This window comes from Danio rerio, chromosome 22 (assembly GCF_052040795.2).
Source record: "Danio rerio strain M-AB ecotype USA chromosome 22, GRCz13ab, whole genome shotgun sequence".
Taxonomy (NCBI): Eukaryota; Metazoa; Chordata; class Actinopteri; order Cypriniformes; family Danionidae; genus Danio; species Danio rerio.
The window spans coordinates 28,119,801-28,143,497 of NC_141042.1; the positions used below are offsets into that span (position 1 = coordinate 28,119,801).

The 23,697-nt window shown below is 39.0% G+C and overlaps 1 long non-coding RNA gene across 8 annotated transcripts in view; it reads left to right on the forward strand.

Moving 5' to 3' along the window:
- The window catches only part of LOC141380293 (uncharacterized), a 52,733-nt gene that overhangs the window by 13,915 nt on the left and 15,121 nt on the right, over positions 1–23,697 (forward strand). For 2 of the 8 annotated variants that reach the window (XR_015522163.1, XR_015522165.1), the window contains exons 5-6: positions 1–118; positions 244–298. This is a non-coding gene — a long non-coding RNA (uncharacterized LOC141380293). Of the gene's footprint in view, positions 119–243; positions 383–4,721; positions 4,879–9,193; positions 10,387–23,697 lie in introns of those variants that run through there. The other 6 variants (XR_015522161.1, XR_015522159.1, XR_015522162.1 and 3 more) reach the window with 5 other exon arrangements.

Consider the following 23,697-nt stretch of genomic DNA (forward strand, 5'->3'; position numbering starts at 1 on the left):
ATTTGATTTACTTGCATTTTATGAATCACCACATTTCAAGGACAACAGTTTCAGCTAAGAAACCTTATTTGATGCTCTATTGAAGAAAAAAGTCAACTACATCTTAGATGGCCTGAGGGTGAGTAAATAAACAGCAAATCTTAGGGTAAACGAACCTTTTAAAAGCATAAGATACATTAAAATCGTTACATTTTATTCTCAGTTATTTCTAAGTGATAAACAAATGATATTTTTGGATTGCAGGAGCAAAGAGGGTTAGTATTTTATATGAAGCAGACCAGACTGAAACCAACAACACGTAAGCACCTGCACCAACCCTACTCTGTTCTCACCAGAAATAACTTCACCCAGCATCTCTCTCCCATATTCCCAGTCGCTCATTCTCATTAGTAGACGTGTGATTCTCCTCTTATTACTCCTGTGTCTGCTCTCTGTCTCTGGTACACGGTGTGTTCCTGTATTTGTGGCTCTTCCTGTCTCCTGCTGTCATTGCTCTGCAGTCGCCAATGCTTCCGGCTAGTCTCTGTTGGCGGCAATGGTCTTGTTAGGGGGTACATACACAAACCAATAGTGCACTACACACCCAATGGCTCATTGTGCTGAAAACCCATGTGGATATACCTCTTTCCCAGTCTCACTGATCTGCTTGTCTCTAGGGGAAAAGAGGACTTTCCCTAGTAAACACTGAGGCAGGTAAACAGCTAAACAGTTTCTTTTTCTCAGACAGCCATTAAATAAGGCCTGAAGTAGACGTGCCTTCAGGACTCAGTCAAGAAATGCAGATCGTTTGAAGTCTGAGATTAAAACCTACATGGAGATGCATTTAAAGACTGCATATTTTTGGGTTTTCTTACTAGTTCAAGTCAAAATTTCTAAATCACTAGTGCATTTTCACTTTACAATGCATACATTTTGCAATGGTTAAATTTGTCATCCAGTACTCCAGCATCTGTAACCTACAAAAACTGGGTATTTTGAAAATGCTGTAGTTTCTAAACACTGATGATCTGTTTTATTATAGACAGATTAAATGCAAGCTTTTGAAAATGGAGATGAGGTATCTACTTTCTGGCTGGTCTCCTGAAATATTGTGTATCTTTCCCCAATTCCCCTCTCATATGTCCATCATGCAACCAGTATGAAATATGCTCATGCTCAGTGAGCATGACTGGTCATGTATCATTTGTTTTAGGCTGTATATTGTTGACAAAGATTGTCTGGATGAGCAGCGTTTTCATTTAAACATGAGGTTTTAAAATAAAAACGCATTTGTGTACTCGGCACCTAATTTTGCTAAAGTGATGAAAAAAAACATCAAACAAGTTTAGACCTGGATATAACTATGATCACTGCATTGTACCTGTTGTCCCCACATGTAGGAGGAAAGACAAATGAAAAGACGTGTGTTACAAACCCCTGCTGTTAGTCTAAGGGGTGGTGGGGTTTGACATTTATTTAATTAAAATATATTTATACGAACAGTAAATGAGTGCAAAAGACAATCACAGTAATGCCAAAAATATGTGCTTTTATTTACAATTCCCAAAAGTGAACAAAAACAATGAATTAATCCAAAATAAAGAAAAAGTAAGTAAGGCAAAAATATACTATTTACAATATATACAACACTGAGACAAATAAAGATGGGAAAAACAAAAGAGCTGGGAGAAGGGACGCGGGTGGCGCTAAAGAAATGAAAAGAACAAAACCCAAACTAAATCTAACTCCCCAGAAGCATCTAGCAAACTAGTTGTATCCTTTCAGTCGTTTGTTATGCAGTGACATGCAGTCAAATATTTCGCCAAACAGTCCTTAGGGATGCGGTGACACGCAGTCAGATATTTCACCGGACAGATCCGCCACTTTTTGCGCTCATAAACAATCATAAAGCTCTCGTGCTGCAGGAATGAGGAGGTCTGCTGAAGGCGCGCAGCTGACGTGCTGTGAGGAGTTTGCTTCTTTAATAAACTACGGCAGTTTGCGATCACTGAACAGTAAGAATGATTAATAAATCCATATCAAACAGTCCCTTAAAAGTCACGTCTCGCTTTCGGTTTCGGGCTTTGGCGCGTTTCGCGCTCACACACAAGCGTACCACGCCAAAGCCCAAGTGTACCGCGCTCAGGCACACCTCTTCCAACCGGGCCAGGGCCGGCCAAGTGAACCGTGCTTGAGCCCGATTCAGCGCACTCACACTTCTCAAACGATCCGGGAAACGGGCCTGGGCACGGTACGGATGGCATAGTGTGAGTAGGCCCTAACTCTCAATTTGCCCTTCATCTGCACTTGAGCTTTGCGCGCCAGCACCAAGAAACTCGGTTTCTTCCACATCCACAATAGGCATTATGAGAACCTTTAATTCCACCAACCTTTCATATAATGCACTCTTAATATTTTTCTTAAGAGCTTGTTTCACCACTGTAATTTTGAAATGGTCCGCTATCTGTAATAAATAGGGATGTAACGGTATTGTAAATACCGTCATACCGCAAAATTAATTTTTTTCGATATTACCGAAGTCGCATGACTCGGTAAAACTATAGGTCTTCTGAGAAAATTTGCTCAGGCGAATGAAGCGAACGGGAGGTAACGAAAACTACAATTGCCATCAGCCCATGCTTGACCATCATCCCTTGCGGTCTGTTGTTGCTACAGATCCAGTAATGCGGAAATGGAGTGTGCTGCTAGAAGCGGGGATGAAAAGAGCTGGAAAACTCTAAAGCAGGTCGCACACCAGAAGCGCCGCTCGGCGCCGCGACACGGCGCGTACATGACAGATTAAAGTATCGCACACCAGACGCGCACATTCGAATGATATTTAACATGAAACTAATCAGATGGCGCTCTGTGGCGCGGCTGAAAAATGAACTGCGTCCTGAGCCGTCGCCGGGCGCCGCCGACTTGCGGCGCCGGTGTGTGTATCCTGATAGAAACCTATGATTAGAATTATAAAATACGTGGCGCTGCGCGGCGCGCCGCCGAGCGTCGCTTCTGGTGTGCGACCTGCTTTACACACACAGTTCAGTCCTGCATTATCGCCGTGTAAGTTCAGACTTCGCAAGTTTGATCAAGGCTGCAGTCTCTTCTTCTCAGTTTGATATGGAAAAGCAGATTATACCGAGGACACGGGTAAATCTTCAAAGGGAACAGTGTACTTTATAACTTCGTTCACATCACCCTGGTTTCGTTGTTTCACTTTCTCAACAATAAAATGTAAACATGATTTAAGGAACTGCCTATTTTCATTTTAATATTAGCAACTTAACAGACAGCAGAAATGTTGAGGCGCCGTGCTGCATATATGAGCGTCATCTTCACTGTGTGGATATTTATAACAAAACGGAGCCGATAACAACTGCCTCCTTTCAATTTCAGTGAAAATACGAAACACAGCCTCTCTTTTGCTGAATATCAGTTTTAAGAATCGATAATGGCCATTTAAAAAGTATAACATACAATAAGTTTTTACATTATAGGAAATAAAGGCAAGCGATCAGTCAATATACAGAATGTACGTGCTTACATTAATCATTAACTTATCTTTGCGCTCAGCCAAAACACGTTACCTGAGAACAAGTAATAGATTCCAATGCCCAAAGTCAGGGAATATGTCGTTAGATAAAGACAACAAGATAAATGAAATATCCCGTTTAATAAATATAGTGAGATTAGATCCAGCGGGAGATGCTTGATGAGAAGTCCGACTAGCAGAGCTCTCATCTGGGTAGATGGGCTGAGTGTGATTAAATGTTGAATGTAATGAGTTTTCAACAATACTAAACTGAAACTTTATTTTTTTACATGGTTTAATAATTTTTTGTTATTAAAATTGAAGTTCCTGTTTCAAAGCTTACAGATAGATGGCTAATTTGTATGTCATTGACACTTTTGGCACTTTTTTGGAGTATTTTCATAAGTTTTGTTTTTTCCTGTAAATGATTCAATAAATACCGTACCGTGACATTCATACCGAGGTATTACCGTACCGTGAAATTCTGATACCGTTACATCCCTAGTAATAAATCATCTTTTCTACAGCGGTCGAATTGTTCTACTGTCGGATTATCAATAAATGTCTGTAAATCAAATAATGCCATCCTGTTTATACCAGAAAAAATATTGAGAGAATGGTGTGCATGTGCGTGTGTGTCCGTTCCGCGGAGTGGGCACACTATGGGCCTTTGTAAATTAGCAGGTTGCTTTCACACTCAAACAAACTATAAATATAAATAATTTTAATTGTTTAAAAATGGGTTGAATAATCCCAGACAAGCCCCCCAAAAATGTTACAAACCCCTGATGTTAGTCTAGGGGATGGTTGGGTTTGACATTTATTTAATTAAAATATATTTATACAAACAGTGTAAGTTGAATATTTTAAGACGTGTGGAAGGCACGATTTAGGCTAATTTACTCCATTGACTTTGAATGTAATTTAGTCACATCAAGAGCACTTAATTCCTGTTTCAATCCAGCATAAGGCTCTGTTTCCACCTGGTATTAACATGCATATATAGTGATCCACATACTAGTGATTAGCTGAGATGAATTACCATTTTCATCTGATCCTAAAGAGATGGTTCACCCAAAAATTAAAACTGTTCTTCAAACTTGTTTAAGTTTCCTTTTTTCTGTTTAACACAAAATATATTTTGAAGAATGTTAGAAACATGCAGTCATTGACTTCCATTGTATCTTTTTTCCCCTAATATGGATGTCAGTGGATGCCACGGTGGCACATTGGGTAGCATGATCGCCTCACAGCAAGAAGGTCGTTGGTTCGAGCCTCGGCTGGGTCAGTTGGCGTTTCTGTGTGGAGTTTGCATGTTCTCCTCGTGGGTTTCCTTTGGGTGCTCCAGTTTCCCCCACAAGTCCAAGGTGAATTGTATAAGCTAAATTGTCCGTAGTCTATTTGTGTGAATGAGTGTGTATGGGTGTTTCCCTGTGAACAGCTGGAAGGGTATCCGCTGAGTAAAACAAATGCTGGATAAGTTGGCGGTTCATTCTGCTGAAAGAAAGCGGAATATTAGCGGACCCCATATTAATAAAGGCACTGAGCTGAAAAGAAAATGAATGAATGAATGAATGCATGTCAGTAATGATGCTGTAAAAAATGCAGGGTTTCACATGTAACCCCGTCGGTCCTACACTATGGTGGCCGGGAAGTGCAACATTACACAGTGTGAAACACTTTTACAAAGCCTGAGACAAATTTACATTTTAAAAAACATTACAAGACACAATTACATAGGAAAAATAATTTTACCAAGGACGAAACAAATGTACATTTTAGAAAAAAAGTAACAAGACGCAAAATACTTTTACAAGTCCCGAAACGAATTAACAAATACAGATTCCTTATGGAAAGGGAATGTACCACACACCGGGAGTGACGTGGAATGTACCACACACCGTAAGTGACGTGGAATGTACCACACACCGGGAATGACGCGGGAAAAAGTTTTGTTGTTGGTAAGCGCGGTAAATTCGTGCTGTGGAGTACATGGCGTAAACAAAGTTTATGCTAATCGAACATGGACTGCGGTCGAGGGTTGTTTTGCCCGTTTTTTGGCAAACACATGAGCAGCTTAACATGGTTTTGCTTTACGTATGGTCGGTGTTTGGAGTTTACAAAGGATGCGGACCAGACGGAAACAGCAGACCTACTGCATCGATGTGTTCACTATTTTGAGGGCCACTCGTACGCTGATTTTACATGATGTTAAGTCTACACGGTGTAAACATCTGCTTAAGAACTATTAACAGTAAACTGAATGAAGCTGGTGTAACAGTTTAACTGGTGTCTGTGTTAACTGAGGCCCCTTTTCAGATGTAAACTATTCACGTTTGCAGACTGGCAGATTCATCACTTTATCACATATCAACCAAAATTAATGTAAAGAAATAATTATAATTGACATGTCATCAACAGGATTCAAACCCAAATTAAAAGGTTCTGAGCGAGTATCAATTGACCTATCTAACTGAGCTACTCGGGTCTACAGATTGGGGTCGGTTTTGATATCTTTACCAGTCAACATATTCCGTGCTTTGATTGTTTCCATGTACTTGCATTTACATGTTTCTACATACTCTTATGCTGATATTTTCTCAGAATAGCTGTAATATGTTTTATCGCAGTTAGTCAAACCATGATTTTTATAGTTGTAGACTATAGTGGTAACCTGTGTCTACAAAGTCACACATGAGCTGATATTTCCGGTGTGCGGTACATTCTGGGTCACTACCGGTGTGTGGTACATTCCCTTTCCGTAAGGAATCTGTAATTGTAAATTTGTTTCGGGACTTTTAAAAGTGTTTTGCGTCTTGTTATTTTTTTCTAAAATGTACATTTGTTTCGTCCTTGGTAAAATTGTTTTTCCTATCTAATTGTGTCTGATGATAGGTAAAAACGTTTTTCAAAATGTAAATTTGTCTCGAACTTTGTAAAAGTGTTTCACACTTTGTATTATTGTTTTGCACTTCCCGGCCACCGTCCTACACCACTCAACCCGCTCCGAGCTGGGATCGAATCAGCAACTGTCCGCATGTGAGTCGGTTCCTCTAAAAATGAGGCTAAAGACTATGGCCTCTTGCATCTGTCGCTAGAGCACCTTTAGAGGTCAGAGGACTGAGGTTTAACTGCATAGCTCTTTGCTAGCTGGCCTCCATTACACTCACCCCCCTAAACCTCAGTCCCATCCGGGTCATGGCACCAATGCAACACCGCCAGTCCTACATCACCCAACTCGCTCCGAGCTAGGATCCAAATGATGACTGTCCGCATGGGAGTCGGGTGCTCTAACAAGGAGTCATATGACCATGGCCTTTAGCGTCTGTACCTAAAGTACCTTTAGAGGTCAGAGGAGTGAGGTTTACATGCATAGAACCTCGCTAACTAGCCTCCGTTACACACACAATTAATTTATGTTGTCCAACATAAATTGATTAAGTTAGTTTAACAAATTTAATTAGATGGAACCTAAAACAATAAAGTTGTCCCAAATAAAATCTAAGAATTTTGTTGTTACGGCTCATTTTAAATAAGTAGTTTGAACAAGCAGCAAACATTATTTGTTGAGTCTACCACTTTGCAACATTCTTTAAAATATCTTTAACAGAGAAACCCTTTAACCCTTAAACTAGGGGTGGGACGATATTTTACATCGATTTCATCGAATTTCTTTAAAGTAAATCACAATTTTATCACAATTGTGCTCTTAGACTGGACATTGAAGTTCCGATATTAGAGTGTTGTCTTCATTTCTGTCATGGAGGAAGAACTCATTTATTACAGAGAACTTATAATTTTTCCACTAATGGTAAAACCTCTGACTGATTTTTAAAAACATATTATAAGACAATAGTTTGGCCCAGATACTTCAGGCACGAGTGAAGTTTTATTAATAGTTCTACACTTCACTTCACTTCACATTTATAAAACCAAATAGACTGGAACTCCCAGTAACTTTGCTCAAACCCTTAACATCAGGAGCCGAACAGCCCAGATTATCTACTGTGAGGTCTTTCCGCAGAGTTTATTTGATTTAGACCCCAGGACTTACTTTTTATGTTGGATTTGGCGAATTAGCGCAACATTTACATCATTGACAGCGTTGACAGAATGTTAAAACTCCAAGGTATTTATCCTGGCTCAGTTAAACGTTGCTAAAAAAGACAAAACGGAGTTTCTCACCAAAACGCAGATGCTCTGCAAGGAATGTGATGGGTCATATATAGGAGTATTATTCCAGTAATCATCGCTGTTTTAACTGCTGATTGTGTTTTAAGAGCCACGGCTGGGTTTTGTCTCTCATGGCACTTAAAACTGTCATGAAGCCAATATTGGATTCATATCTGGATTATTTCACCTTTTGAGCACTAATTTTGTGTCATTTTACCTGCAGTTACGATAAATGATGCTTTTAAACTCGTTTGATCTTTCTAAATGCTTTTGTTCGCAGTTCATTCATATAGATAACTTCACGTTTACCATCTTTCTCGTCTTGTCTTGCCCTTTTTTGACCTCTGGTTTCCTTCGTTGTATTTATTCAGCTGCTGCTCGGAGACTTTGAAGCCTTTTAAACAACATCGTTCGCCATTTATTCTCAAAATAAGCCGCGGTTTATTATGTTAACACCTACAAAGTGTTTTTAAGCAAACCCTCTCACTGGCGTACAGCTGGATCTGGTCTGTGCACATGTGCGGATGATGTTCGGGTGCTTCAGGGCGTCTTTATAGCTCTTTAGGATGATCGTCGAGGTTTTTTGAGTTTGCATAATGGTGGCCTCAAGGGCGTCTGTGATTTTGGGTGGTGGAAAGGAAAGCAGGGGTCTCCGTCTGCAGAGATACAGACTCCTGAAAATAAACGTTGAAATGATTGTTAATGGAGGGGTGCTTCAGGAAAGCCTGGATTATTTTAGAGAGTCACTTTAAGACATGTTTTACATACACATGCGGGAATTATTAGAGGTACTTTATTACTCCTTCCTTTATTTTAAAATAAAATATTTAAGTAATATATATGAAAAAAGGCCAAATGAGGAAAATTTTTGTTTTTATTGTTTTTGATCAATTAATGTATATTATGAAAAAATATTAATAATCTTATGATTTCCCACTAGTATTTAGATATGAAATCTCTCATTTCTTGTTTGCTTTTTGTTGTTTGATTTTGTTTTGTGTTTTTCTTCTTTTTCTGTTCATAACTTTGTGATTTATTTATTTTGCTTTGTTTTGTTTCAGTACTTGCTTTATTTTTAATTGTTGTTTGCTTTTGTTTTGTTCATCTTACTGTTTGAGTTTTTATTTTCTGTTGTTTTTGTTTAGTTTCTATTTGTTTTGTGTTGATTTATGTACTTTATTTTGTTTCTTTGTTTTTTATTCCTTTCTTTTTAAGTGCATGTTTTATTCGCTTTTTGTTGTTTTGTATTGTTTGTTCCCTTTTTTTATTTGTCATTTGTTTTGTTTGTTTTCTTTTGGTTTGGTTTTGTGTGTAGTCTCTGTTTTATTTTGTGTTCATTGTTTAGTTTTTGGCTGTTGTTTGCTTTGGTTTCTTTTGTTTACTGTGCATTTTGTTGTTCACCTTTTTGTTGGTTTATTTCTGTTTTGTTTTGTTTGTTTATTGCTTTTTTGTTTGTTGCATGTTTTATTCACTTTGTTCATTCACTCATTCATTTTCTTTTTGGCTTAGACCCTTTATTAATTTGGGGTCGCCACAGCGGAATGAACCTCCAACTTATCCAGCATATGTTTTACGCAGTGAATGCCCTTCCAGCTGCAACCTATCACTGGAAAACATCCATACACACTCATTCACGCATGTCTTTGGACTGTGGGGGGAACCGTAGCACCTGGAGGAAACCCACTCGAACACGGGGAGAACATGCAAACTCCACACAGAAACGCCAACTGACCCAGCTGAGCCTCGAACCAGCAACCTTTTTGCTGTGAGGCGTTCGTGCTACCCACTGCACCACCGTACAGCCCTTCACTTTTTGTTGTTGTGTATTGTTTGTTTTGTTTGTAAGTTTCCTTTTTTTGTGTCATTTGTTTAGTTTGTTTACTTTTGGTTTGGTTTTGTGTGCTTTTCATTTTGTTTTGTTATATGTTTAGTCTGTTTTATTTGGTGTTCATTGTGTTTTTTTTTTTTGCTGTTGTTTGGCTTGTAGTTTTTGGCTGTCTTTGTTTTATTTTTGTTTTGTGTGCCTTTCATTGTTTTTTTTATATGTTATCATTTATTCATTTGTTTTCTTTTTGGCTTAGTCCCTCTATTAATCAGGGATCGCCACAGCAGAATGAACCACCTGTTATATGGTAAGTATCAGTTTTTTTTTATTTGGTGTTTATTGATAAATTTTTGTTTTTTGTTTGCTTTAGTTCCTTTTGTTTAGTATGCCTGGTGTTTACATTTTGGTTTGTTTGTTTCAGTTTTTTTTGTTTTGTTTGTTCATTGCTTTTTTTTCGGTGCACATTTTATTCGCTTTTTGTTTTGTATTATTTGTTTAGTTTTTTCTATTTATTTGTGTCATTAGTTTTATTTGTTTGTTTTCTTTTGGTTTTGTTTAATTTTTTGTTTTGTGTGCTTTTCATTGTTTTTGTTATATGTTTAGTCTCTGTTTGTTTTATTTGGTGTTCATTGTTTTTGGCTTTAGTTTATGGTTTCTTTTGTTCAGTGTGCTTTTTGTTGTTTACATTTTCGTTGGTTTGTTTCTGTTTTACACTGAGGAAATTCATTGCATTGCATGTTCATCTGAACAATTAGCATTAAAATTGGACAAGTTTATATTATATAAAACCAAAAAATCAAACAAGTGCATCCCACCCTGACAGACTGACATCCAACTGTTAAAATAATAAACATTTTAGCTGGCCTTCGACAAATCAAACAGGAATCAGAGCCTCCCTTTTTCACCAACAACACAAATGCAAGCAAAATAATCCTCCTAATAATTCTGCACTGTCCAAATGCACTCCACTGTACGGCTGCAACCCGGTTCATTTTAAGGACAAGTTTATAAACTGGGAGCAGCATTGCTTTATTCTGTGTAATATACACCATCAATAATGTTTACGCAAACTTTTATCCTGAATATGATTTCGGTCATCCATTCTATTGAGCTCCACAGATAAAGGAGTCTTTGTTGGGCTAGTGTTGTGGTAGTGGGCTGAACAGTTTGTACAGTATATAAAACATATGGACCTGTGAGGAAATTCAAATACGTCCCTTTACAGTGTCAGTCCGAAACCTGAAGGGTGAAGATTTGCATGTAATATGATGTGTAGAAATATTTAATAACAAAGCAGGCATTGGGAGACTTTAATCAATGTCTGATGGTCTAATGAGTTAATTATCTGAAATTGTCTTACAGTGAAAAAATGTAGGGTTCCACAATTTATTCATGTTGTCCCAACAAAAATCGATTAGGTTAATGTGACAAATTTAAGTGGATTGAACTTGAAAATAATTCAGTTGTCCCATAAAATCCCTCAAGGATTGTGTTCCTTCAGCTCATTTTATGCAAGTAGTTTGAACATGAAGCAAATATATATATTTTTGTAAGGATTATTATTAGAAATATTAATTAATAATAATATTGTCTCTCTTTTAAAAAAGTTTTTATTTACTTTTTCTGATTTAAATAGTTTGGTGTTATTATGTTGTGAAGCTAACAATGTGTAAGCATAAAAAATAACCTAGACTGATTATTGATATGTACCCCTGTATACCTTTCTGGACAGCACAAAAGATGTCCCTTGAGGTACTTTTTTTTTGCGTTTTTGTTTTCACGAACCCACCAGAGGCCGCAGTGAATGCTTTTTCAAATCTAAAATTTCTCACGTGAGTGACATTCACGCCTGCTGTTTTCACATAAATCTGTCAGAGGCCACTGTCAACCACTGACTGACTGACCGTCCGACCGACCGATACCCCACACACCCTCTTTCCTAAACCCAACTCACATTGTTTTCAAAAGCACCAATTGACCCGCCCACCGGCTTCCCTAAACCCATCCGATAGTGTTTTCAAAAGCAATCCAGAAAAAGAAAAGCCCTTACGGCAGCCTGATTTTTACCACTTTTTTTTTATTTTTTATTTTTTTACTCTGTTTCCACCAAATGGTTCCTTTCTGGAACCATTCTTCACCGGACTCGAACCCCGCTAACTCCTCTGTGCATCTCAAGTCCACCAACATACGCGGTGAGCCACTGAGCAAACTGGTAACAGTGGAAAAGCTGACCACGCGGAGGTAAGCGGTCAGCTGGTAAGCAAAAAAAGAAACAGAAGCCATCGGCAACGTCATACCACCTTTCAGCATATGATTTAAAGACAAAATGCAGCCATATGTATCTCCGGAAATGTATTCAGGGGTACAAATTCACATTGAGCCTGTGTTGATAAAACACACACTTAAACACAAATGCTGCAAATTTTGAAATAGTTCAGTTAGAATAATTAATTTGATTTTAATAACTTCTGTTAGCACAAAGCTAAACAGTGTTGCGTGTTTGTGCATTACAAGTGTAAATGTAGTTTAATCTTTTTTTATTCTCTTAAAATATATACAGGCTAAATTATTAGCTTTCCTGTGAAATTTTCAATTATTTTTCAAATATTTCCAGAGTCTCCCTGCTTCGCGTGGGTTTCCTCCAGGTGCTCCGGTTTCCCCCACAGTTCGAAGACATGCAGAACAGGTGAATTGGGTAGGCTAAATTATCCATAGTGTATGAGTGTGAATGAGTGTGTGTGGATGTTTCCTAGAGATAGGTTGCGGCTGGATGGGCATCCGCTGCGTAAAAATGTGCTGGATAAGTTGTCGGGTTATTCCTCTGTGGCGACCCCGGATTAATAAAGGGACTAAGCCGAAAAGAATATGAATGAATGAATGTATTTCCAGAGTGACGTTTAATTGAGATTTTTTCCAAGATATTTTTAATTAAATAGGTTTTAATTACTCATTTCTAAAACCATGATGCCATGAAGAGAGTACTTACTATTTTACTGGTTATTTTGCAACATACCATTATTCGGCTTATAATGCAATTTTAAATTGTAGCACAATATAAATATTAACTTTATCCTCCTTTATCCCTAATTAGGATAATTATGCCAATCATTAGACAACATTGGTTTGTTCTGTAAAAAATAGGACTATTTCCCAATGAAAGTAGATTATAGGAAATAATGTGAAAATTTTCTTGCTTTGCTAAGCATCATCACTTTTTATCATCATAAAAATTATATATTCAAGCCATTGTTATCAATGCAAATGTTTAGTTTAATGGTAATTATTCATGATATATACTATTTTATCACTAATTTTAAAAAAATAAATAAAGTAGTTTAACATGAATGCTAACAATTGAATTACTCAAATTACATTGAGTAATAAATTAAATACTTAGATTTTTCAGCTCTGAATAATAGTCTAAATGTCTCTTACCTTGCTACTGGTTTGCTTAGTTTGTTCATAACAAATGTTTTGTCAAAATTAGATACCATAAAAGGAAAACAGTCTTTGTGTTTGGCTTTCTTTTTCCATTCTTTTTTAAATGTTGTCTGTAGTAGATACTACGTAGGGAGCTCACTAGGTTTTAGAAACTTTTTCACATCATGTCATCGCTAGTTTCTTCTCACTATTATAAACTTGAGCTTGTTTTGGCACGTGAATCTTAATACATCTGTTTCATCACTGTTTTATATTATTAAGCGCTAGACATGCAGTATATTCTGTTGAAAACACACTTTTACATACATACTGATTTTGTTTTGAGTGTAAATACTCTGTTCGATTTCTTTCATTTCCTCTGAACTCGCACGTACCCCAGTTAAATTTATTTCTATATAGCTAAAACCGGCTTTTCAATACCGCCTTGCCTCTAAAGTAAACAAGTCTCTCTGTTCATAATAAAAGAACATTTCATCTCAATTAAAATAAGCCACGGGACTTACCACCAGCAGTTAATTTAATGTGACACGTCCTCTGTGAATACTTAAAACGCAGCTCACATCTGGAAAACTCATGAGTGCCCAAGGAAGAAGCACATTTACTCTATTGAACAGATGATTTAAACACATTTCTTCTTTTTAAAATGGTGCGAACAATCATGCACTCATAAATGGATGGCTTAATTTTATGTTAAAGGTTAAATGCCTTTTGAGAGAAAATTGAAGTGGATGCAAATAGTGTACACTTTAAAGTCATTTTTTGGCTATACATGACAGGAAGCTAATAAACAAAAGGCATTTCAAGTAATCAAAATTAATCCCAAAGAGCGTCATTAAGAAGAAGAATTGAACTCTAAAAAGCTTCTACTGAATTTGTAGGTCAAGCTTACAAAAGTTGAGGTGAAACTCAGATATGCTTGATCAAAAGCGGTTTAGGGGAGAATAAAAGATGATCTTAAAAGACAGATAAACAATTTAAAAGTGTTTATTTTCATCGTTTGACTGTAAATAAACTTGGAAAATGAATTACTTTTAACCTTGAGGTAAAGCATAAATCAAACAAAAGTTAGAAAAATTAATTTTTGTTACAATATAACAATATTTTTAGCAGAAAGTCTTAAATTTCAATATTTCATTGAATGAAATGCACATTTGAAGTCACTATTTTTATTCCCCTCTTTGATTTTTTTCCCCCTTTTTAAATATTTCCCAAATGAACATTTTTATCCCAGAACAAGGACATTTTCACAGTATGTCTGACAATATTTTTTCTTCTGGAGAAAGTCTTATTTGTTTTATTTCTACTAGAATAAAAGCAGTTTTTAATTTTTTAAACACTGTTTTAAGGTCAGCTTTAAGATATAATTTTTTCCGATAGTCTACAGAACAAACCATCGTTATACAATAACTTGCCTAATTACCATAACCTAGTTAACCTAATTAAGCCTTTAAATCTCACTTTAAGCTGTATAGAAGTGTCTTGAAAAAACATTAAGGACTAATAATTCTGATTTCAATTGTATTGAATACTATGTGGTGCATTTAAGGATATTAAATCATGCCAGAAACATGCTATTAATGTGCTAAGACATGCTAGCAACAAACTATTAAAACGCAGTAAGCAAAACCCTATTGTAACAATGCTAACAGAATTATACTACAATTTAGAATAAGCAAACTGAAATATACCAACACATGTAGTCATATATATATATGCCAATAGAAAGCTAATTAAACATGCTAGGAACATGTAAGCAAATTGGTGAATCATGCTACACTCTGAAAAATAAAGGTGCAAGATATTTTTGTTTTTTTACTATGTACCTTCTAAATACTAAAATGGATCTTTTTGTGACAAATTTTGAAAGATTTTTTTGAGAGTGTAGGAAGATGATATAAGCATAAACATAAGCATGTTAACAATGTGCTAATTTAAAAAAATACTACTGCAGTATTTGGTCTGATTAACCGTAGTCTGACTGACTTTTTAGTCAAGTATAAAGCATTCAGACTTTTAAATGTTTTTAAAAAATCCTTATTTTATAAAATTTGCCACACAACATGGTCTGTCTACTTGAATATCCTTGAAAACATGCTTTATTATTTTTTTGTAATATACATTAGTTTTAAATGATTAGTTCATCCATAAATTTGGTTATTGATTACTCACTAGGGTGACACGGTGGCTCAGTGGTTAGCGCTGTGTAATAATGCGAGTGTGTATAAGTGTTTCTCCATACTGGGTTGCGGCTGGATGGGCATGCGCTGCATAAAACATAGTGAAAAAATGAGTGACTTATGGCTAATATTTTAAGGATTTCTGTTTTTATTTCAGGTAAATAAGACCACAAAACAGAGATGATGATGTGCTATTGTGTTTTCAGCAAATAATTCCATGTCTCCTTTGACCCATATTGTCATTTTGGACACAATAAATGGACATTTACGCCTCTGCCAAACCATAACTCTGCCACTCATTCAGTCAAAGCTCCTGCATGGTGTTGTTCACCGCTCATGTCCCTTTCCTCTCCGTCCCATCGGGTCTCTGTGGTCTGACTGATGGAGGGTCACACAAGGTTCTCCTAGAAGAGAAAGCATGTTTTTCCCATGTTTACAGCTTTGATGCTCAGAGCAGAATCTCAGGTCTCAAGCTAATATCCTTTGGCGTTTTGTCTCTCTAGAGTCCAAAGTCAACTCTTCTGACCCCTCGAGTGTAGACTGACCCTGGGCAACTGTCCTCAGCTATGTATGTGGACATTTTTAACATGCTTCAATATAAGACGTCCCATAATAGCTGCAATCTATGAGAACCACTTTGCTATACAGAGCAAATGAATGAATTGCAACTGCTGTATTAACTTTACTGAAAGAAAGATTGTTTTGCTAGATTTTTATTGACTGACCGTCTGCATTATTTTGAAGCAAATTGGTTGCAGATTTCATAACCATCATGTGCCCATTTTTCCTGTTTCAAAGAAAATAACATTGTTTATTAGCATATATTAAACTTTTAAAAAAATCCTGGTAACACTTTATTTTGATGATCTATTTGAGTATTAGTAGACTGTATGCTTAATATCTGTTGATACTGCTGCTAAAGAGACATTTAACTGACTATAAGTAACATGCAAGTACATGTCAACTTACACTAACCCTAGCCTAACAGTCTACTTATAATCTAATAATCTAATGAGAATTAATTGGAATGTAGATGCAATGTATCTCAAATTCAACAAATGGATCATCAAAATAAAGTGTGACCAACATCCTTACAGATTAAATAGTGTAGAAAGGGTCAATAAATAGTCGCAGACGCACTTTCTAGCTGAGCACACGAAATGCGTGTGTCGTTTATTGCCAACAACAAACTTCCTGAAACTTCCTTCAAAAACCCGTCATCAAAACACACAGGTCCTTAAAGGGCAAAAAAGATTATCACAACACTAAGGTCCTTAAAGGGTAAAGGAAATCTACAGCTAAACACTGAGCAACATAAAGCATTGTGATTACAAAGACCATACAATTAAGTCAGGAAAATACTGACGACAAATGCTTCCTGAAAGAACAGAATAAGATGACCTATGTAAGCTATGGTGAATTATGTATAACTGTATCACCACACACGTCCCCCCAGAATTCACCATAACAAAAGAAAAGTCAACGGCGAGGCGGGTGGATTAAACGGCCACTGCGGCTCCGCCGCTCTGGGGCTACAGTTGACTCGTCTGCAGCAGCAGAACTATGAGCCCTGTTATATCGTGTTTGAGGGGACTGTGGCGGTGGTCTGAGGGAGGAAGGTGCAGCTGGGGGGCGTCCGCGCCGTAGGGGTTTTGCCAACAGAATGGGTGTGGACACATCCAAGTGAGCTGGTTTAAGGCGGTCGACTGAAACCCGCTCCCGTTTACCAGCTATGTCCACCACAAAATGTTTACTCCCTGCCTCAACAACTCGAAATGGGCCCTCATAGGGTGGGTGTAGAGGTCCCCTATGAGCATTCTGCCGAATGAAAACATAGCCTGCTGACTGAAGGCCAGAGGGAATGTGAGAGTGAGGAAGGCCATGACGGGAAGTTGGGACTGGTGTAAAAAGCTTTGCATTGTCCAGTAATGTAGTACGTTGAACTGTTGCTGACCAAGGACTAGAAGTGTTGGGGAAAAAATCACCGGGCACCCGCAGTGGCTGGCCGTAAACTAGCTCAGCCGATGAGGCTTGGAGGTCCTCCTTAGGTGCAGTCCTGATGCCCAGCATGACCCATGGCAGTTTGTCTAACCAGTTGCTGTCCTTGAGGCTGGCCCGAAGAGCAGCTTTCATCACCCTGTGAAAACGCTCACAGAGTCCATTAGCCTGGGGGTGATAAGCAGTAGTACGGTGTAGTTGCACCCCCAAACTTTCTGCCACAGCATTCCACAGCTCAGACGTAAACTGCGTGCCCCTGTCTGAAGATATGTCTGAAGGGGTGCCAAAGCGGGCCACCCAGATGGCAATAAATGCCCTTGCCACTTCCGCAGAAGTAATCGATGCCAGGGGGGCAACTTCAGGCCAGCGAGTGGTTCTATCAACCATGGTTAGGAGGTGAGTGTAGCCATGAGAGGGGGGCAAAGGACCGACTATGTCCACATTAACATGGTCAAATCGTCTTTCTGGGACGTGGAAAGGTTCTAAAGGGGCCTTAGTATGGCGATGTATTTTGGCCCGCTGACAGTCGACACATGTAGAAGCCCAGGCCCTGATGTCCTTCTTGAGGCCACGCCATACAAACTTAGCTGCCACCAGTCTTTGTGATGCTTTTGCGCCAGGGTGGGAAAGATTATGGACTGCATTAAAAACCTGTCGTCTCCATGCTGTGGGGACGATTGGTCGAGGCTGGCCTGTAGAGACGTCACATAAGAGTGTGGTGCCTGCGTTGTCAAAAACCACAGCCTCTATCTGCAAACTTGTAGCGCAGGTTTTGAGGGACTGTATCTCAGGGTCGTTGACCTGGTCTACAGCCATGTCATTGTAGTCTAAACCCAAATGGACAACCCCAACCATAGCACGGGAGAGGCAGTCAGCGACATGGTTGTTTTTTCCGGCGACATGCTGCAAGTCGGTCGTGAATTCAGATATGTAAGACAGTTGGCGTTGCTGGCGGGCAGACCAAGGCTCTGCCACTTTGGCCATGGCAAAAGTGAGTGGCTTGTGGTCCACAAAAGCGGTAAATGGACGGCCTTCTAACAGAAAACGGAAGTGTTTGATGGCAAGGTAAAGGCCAAGTAACTCCCTGTCAAAAGTGCTGTACTTCCGTTCGCTAGGGCGTAATTGTCGACTGAAGAAAGCGAGGGGCTGCCATGTACTATCCACCCATTGCTCGTACACTGCACCAACAGCGTAATCAGAGGCGTCCGAGGTAATGGCAATCGGGGCTGTGGCCGACGGATGTGCCAGCATAGTAGCATTTGCTAGGGCTGTCTTAGTGTCTATGAAAGCCTTGTCTTTTTCTGCAGACCAGTCCACACTGTGTTTAGGTTTTTTACCTTTCAAAGTCTCATACAAGGGTTGCATGAGTTGGGCGGCACGGGGAATGAAACGGTGGTAAAAGTTCACCATTCCAAGAAACTCTTGCAAGGACTTTACTGTGAGTGGGCGTGGGAACTGTGCAATGGCCTCGACTTTTGATGGTAGGGGGACAGCCCCATCCTTAGTGACTCTATGCCCCAGGAAATCAATTATGGACAAGCCAAACTGACATTTGGTTGGATTTACGATTAATCCATGTTGACTGAGCCGCTCAAAAAGTGTGCGGAGGTGCATTAAATGCTCAGATTTGGAGCTGCTTGCCACAAGAATGTCGTCCAAATATACGAAAAGAAAAGGCAGGTCACGCAACACAGAATCCATAAGCCGTTGAAACGTTTGAGCTGCATTTTTGAGCCCAAACGGCATGCGCAGAAACTCAAATAAGCCAAATGGCGTGATTACTGCTGTCTTGGGAATGTCTGCTGGCCGCACGGGCACTTGGTGATATCCACGGACCAAATCCACCTTGGAGAATATGACCTTTCCTGCCAAATGTGCTGAAAAGTCCTGTACATGTGGAACTGGGTAACGGTCGGGTGTTGTTGCCTCGTTTAGCCGTCGGTAGTCTCCACATGGGCGCCAGCCGCCACCAGGTTTAGGCACGATATGCAGCGGAGAAGCCCAAGGACTGTTTGACCGGCGAACTATGCCCAGGCGTTCCATGTTTTCGAACTCTGCTTTGGCTACAGCCAACTTGATGGAGTCGAGACGACGAGCGCGGGCATAAACGGGTGGACCAGAAGTGGTTATATGGTGTTCCACACCATGCTTGGCAGTTAGTGCAGAAAAAGTGGGCTGCGTAAGAGCTGGGAATTCAGTGAGCAACATGTGAAAATCATCAACAGTGGGAATCATACTAGACAGTCTGATAGAATTGTCCTCGCTAAACGTGCATGTGTATGAACAAAACGTGACGGCGTCAATCAAACGGCAGTTCTTAACGTCCACTAACAGCCCATGTGCACACAAAAAATCTGAGCCTATGAGGGGAAAAGCTACCTTTGCTGTAACAAACTCCCAGCCAAAACGATGTCCGCCAAAACACAACTCCACATACCTTGTGCCGTACGTGCGGATGGGGCTGCCATTAGCTGCTTCCATAGGCGGGCCGTGGCTGTCAGCCATTACGTCCATGTGGGATGCGGGTAGGACACTCCTCTGTGCCCCTGTATCACACAGAAAACGGCGTCCAGATAAAGCATCGTGAACGAAAAGTAGCCTGCCTGTACGGCCGACGCTCATGGCCACTAATGAGCGCCGGCTTTGGCGTTTCCCGTTCTGCCGAAACTGCACGGAGAACGGCAGCGTTTAGCTTTGGCTCCGAATTTTGCGTGGTAGAAACACAGGCCAGGAGGTAGCTGTCGTTGAGAAGTTGCAGCGAAAACTGTGGGGGTTTCTGGTGGCGTAGAAATATCGTGCACGGGGAAAAGTGCAGACACAGAGTGTTGTTGGCTTGCCAAAAAAAATTTATCAGCTTCTTCAGCTAGCTCCCGGCAATCAGTTATCGTTGTGTTGGCTAGTGCTGCTCGTACGTGGGCAGGTAGCTGGCGCAGAAACAGCTGGACAAAAAGGAAATCCGGTTTGTGCTCACCAAGGAGATCCATCATTCGGTCCATAAGCTCGGAGGGTTTGCTGTCGCCCAGTCCTTGGAGAGAGAAAAGCCTGTTGGCTCTCTCAGCGTCAGAAAGTTCAAAAGTTTTCAATAAATGTGCCTTAAGAGAGTCATATTTCCCCGTTGCTGGAGGGTTTTTTAGCAGGCTCACCACTCTGGACGCCGTTGAACTGTTTAATGCCGATACAACGTAGTAGTACTTCGTGGCATCTGCGGTGATTTCTCGTAATGCGAACTGAGCTTCGGTTTGGGCGAACCAAGCGGACGCCGATGATTCCCAAAACTCCGGGAGTTTAAGCGTGACAGCGTTCGCGGTCATCGTTGTTGCACTGAATACGTTCAGCAAACAAGCGTCGGGGTCACCAGTGTAGAAAGGGTCAATAAATAGTCGCAGACGCACTTTCTAGCTGAGCACACGAAATGCGTGTGTCGTTTATTGCCAACAACAAACTTCCTGAAACTTCCTTCAAAAACCCGTCATCAAAACACACAGGTCCTTAAAGGGCAAAAAAGATTATCACAACACTAAGGTCCTTAAAGGGTAAAGGAAATCTACAGCTAAACACTGAGCAACATAAAGCATTGTGATTACAAAGACCATACAATTAAGTCAGGAAAATACTGACGACAAATGCTTCCTGAAAGAACAGAATAAGATGACCTATGTAAGCTATGGTGAATTATGTATAACTGTATCACCACATAAAGTCATAACCTACATTATTTCCATCTCAATAATATCTTTTTTCTCAAAGAAAGTATACGTTATGACTAGATGTGTTATGAATGCCATGTTCTTAACAGCATGTGTTGTTAAGCTTTGCTGTAGGTTTGCTTTAGCCATTAGCTAAAATGTTTTTTTTTTTAAATATATGTTTAGGTATTTCTAATTTAGTGCAATATTTCTTTACACCTTGTGTAAAATATTTTTACATTTCTTCAATGCTATGTATGCACAATTAGCATATGAAAAAAAGCTTTCTAGCTACACTCTAGCTAGCTAAACTAACAAATCTGCCTCTACCACTGTACTTGCACCCCCGTTGCAGCAGCAACCCGCTCGCAAAAAATACACACGTAGGCCCCATTTACACTAATAAGTTTTAAAATGGCATTTTAGAATGAAAGCGATCCATGTCCACACTGGTGTTTCATCTAGCTTTTCTCAAAAGCCCTCCTTCCAGACTATACCTCTGAAAATGCACATCACGTGACTACACACAAACACACACACACACAAACTCTGTCATGCGCTGCAGCGTCTGAGCTCCAGCAGTCAGTCCAGAAAGCAGTGCACTTCAGACAGTTTATCAAGGATGTACCTCTGGATCTAGTCTCACTATAGTTGTTAAAGGTAATATTTAATTAATCTTGTCTCTAACGACTCTTCTGTCTTTTGAATCTATCAGGTAACGCGTCACAGCATCCGTTCACTGCTTCAATCTTTCCATTTCAAGCTTGTAGTTGGTAATTTTAGAGAAAATCTCAGATACTGTTGGTTGCTTCCTGTTGGTTGTGCACCTTTTTTACCAACCAAGTTTGTCGACGCCATTATAATGACACAAATCACTCTACCTATTTAAGCCAGAGTCTCGTGTAAAAAGGGGATTAAAAAGTGGTAATTTGTGTGTAACTGATCTTTATTTATGATTTGGTTATAAGTAAAACAAAGATCATGCGGGTCAGGTAGTTGAAACAGTAAGCTACAAATAATTTGTTATGAATTAATGAATTATTCATAAATAATTAATTCACAGCCGCCTACAATGACAATGCTATTGTCCATCGCACATTAGACATCGTATGATACCAAATTTAGTCGACATTGCCAAACCCTAGTCTACAGAAGCGATACAATCACCACAGCCGCATGCTGTCAGTAAACACTAATATGTGTGTGTGTACTGCCAACAGCATTTGTTTGAGACTCACCATTCCAGAAATGCTTGAATAAACTCCACAACATATACATCAAATAAACTTACTTGGTATTTATGACTAACTAGTATTTCAGCTTCATCTGAATCTGTCTCTATCACTGACTGCTGTTGATTTGATGTAATGCATATTGAGAAGCAGGCACGCAGGTGGGAACAGTGGACAGGCAGAAGAAGCTCATTTGGATTTAAAGCCGCAGGCTACAAAAACAGCTACACTGTACTCACACACAAAAAAATGGCACATTCTGGAGGCTACAATAAATAATCTGTTGGGTATTTTAAGCTGAAACTTTAGAGACACATTCTGGAGAAATCAAAGTCTTATCTTCCATCTTGTAAAAAAAGTTAAACAGGTGCCCTTTAATGCAAAGATATGTTGATTTTAGACATTTGAATAGCTAATATAGCTCAAAACCTTAATTCTAGAAACATGCTGACAATGTGCTAAAACATACCAACAATGTATTAAACATGCTAGTAATGTATTACAATATGCTAAAGCCACAAAATATTAGGAACCATGCTGACAACATTACATAAAACATGTTTAGCATAATATTTGCTAGAAACATGCTAACAGTGTGCTAGTGGCATACATAAGCTGGCGGTGTATTTACTAATGCTAGAAACATACTGAAACATGCAAAGAACATTGGTAAATAATGTGTTCAAAGATGAATAGATATGTTATGCACATGTTAGGTGAGCTAAAAATAATGTTGCCTCACAGCAAGAAGGTTGGTGGTTCGAGTCCCGGCTGGCTTAGTTGGCGATTCTACGCGGCATTTGCATGTTCAAGCGGTGTAGGTGAATTGGGTAAGCTAAATTAGCCGAAGTTTATGTGTGTGCATGTGAGAGTGTATGGGTGTTTCCCAATACTGGGTTTCAGCTGGAAGGGCATCTGCTGTGGGCATATGCTGGATAAGTATGCGGTTCCCTGATGAATAAAGGGATTAAGCTGAAGGAAAATTAATGAATGAATGAAGCTGATAATGTGCCAGGATGTACTAAGATATGTAGGCTACTAATGTACTAAGACATGCGAACAGCATACTATTGCTAACTATACTGCAATGCTAGCAGTTTTGTAACATAAAGATATGTTCATTTTAGAAATTTCGGTAACTTGAAGTCCAAAAACCTCTGAAGGCCTACTTTGTGTGTGGCTAAAGTTTTGAACATGTATGGATATAATCCAAGAGGATCGATGATGATGCCAGGATTTCTTTATTATCATAGTGTTGATTGAAATGTCATAGTCTGCTAATACTATAAATTATGACAAAAAAAAAAAAAAAAAAAAAAAAATATATATATATATATATATATATATATATATATATATATATATATATATATATATATATATATAAGATTGCTATTTAAAAAAATAATATAACTATGAAATTAGTGATTGCATTCTGGCATAAAATATGTCTCATATTTAAGTGAAGCTCTGTGAGATTTTCAAGCAGTCTTGTCATCTACTTAATTCATCAATATAATTTAGCATAGCTCGATATAACTTTTTATGGCAATTTCTTTGTTTTGGGAGTGCCAGGGCTGCCTGGTGGGTCGATGACTCTGATGTGACTGGTCAGGGTTGAGGATAAATGGCCTGAGGTCAGACCTTTCTGTGT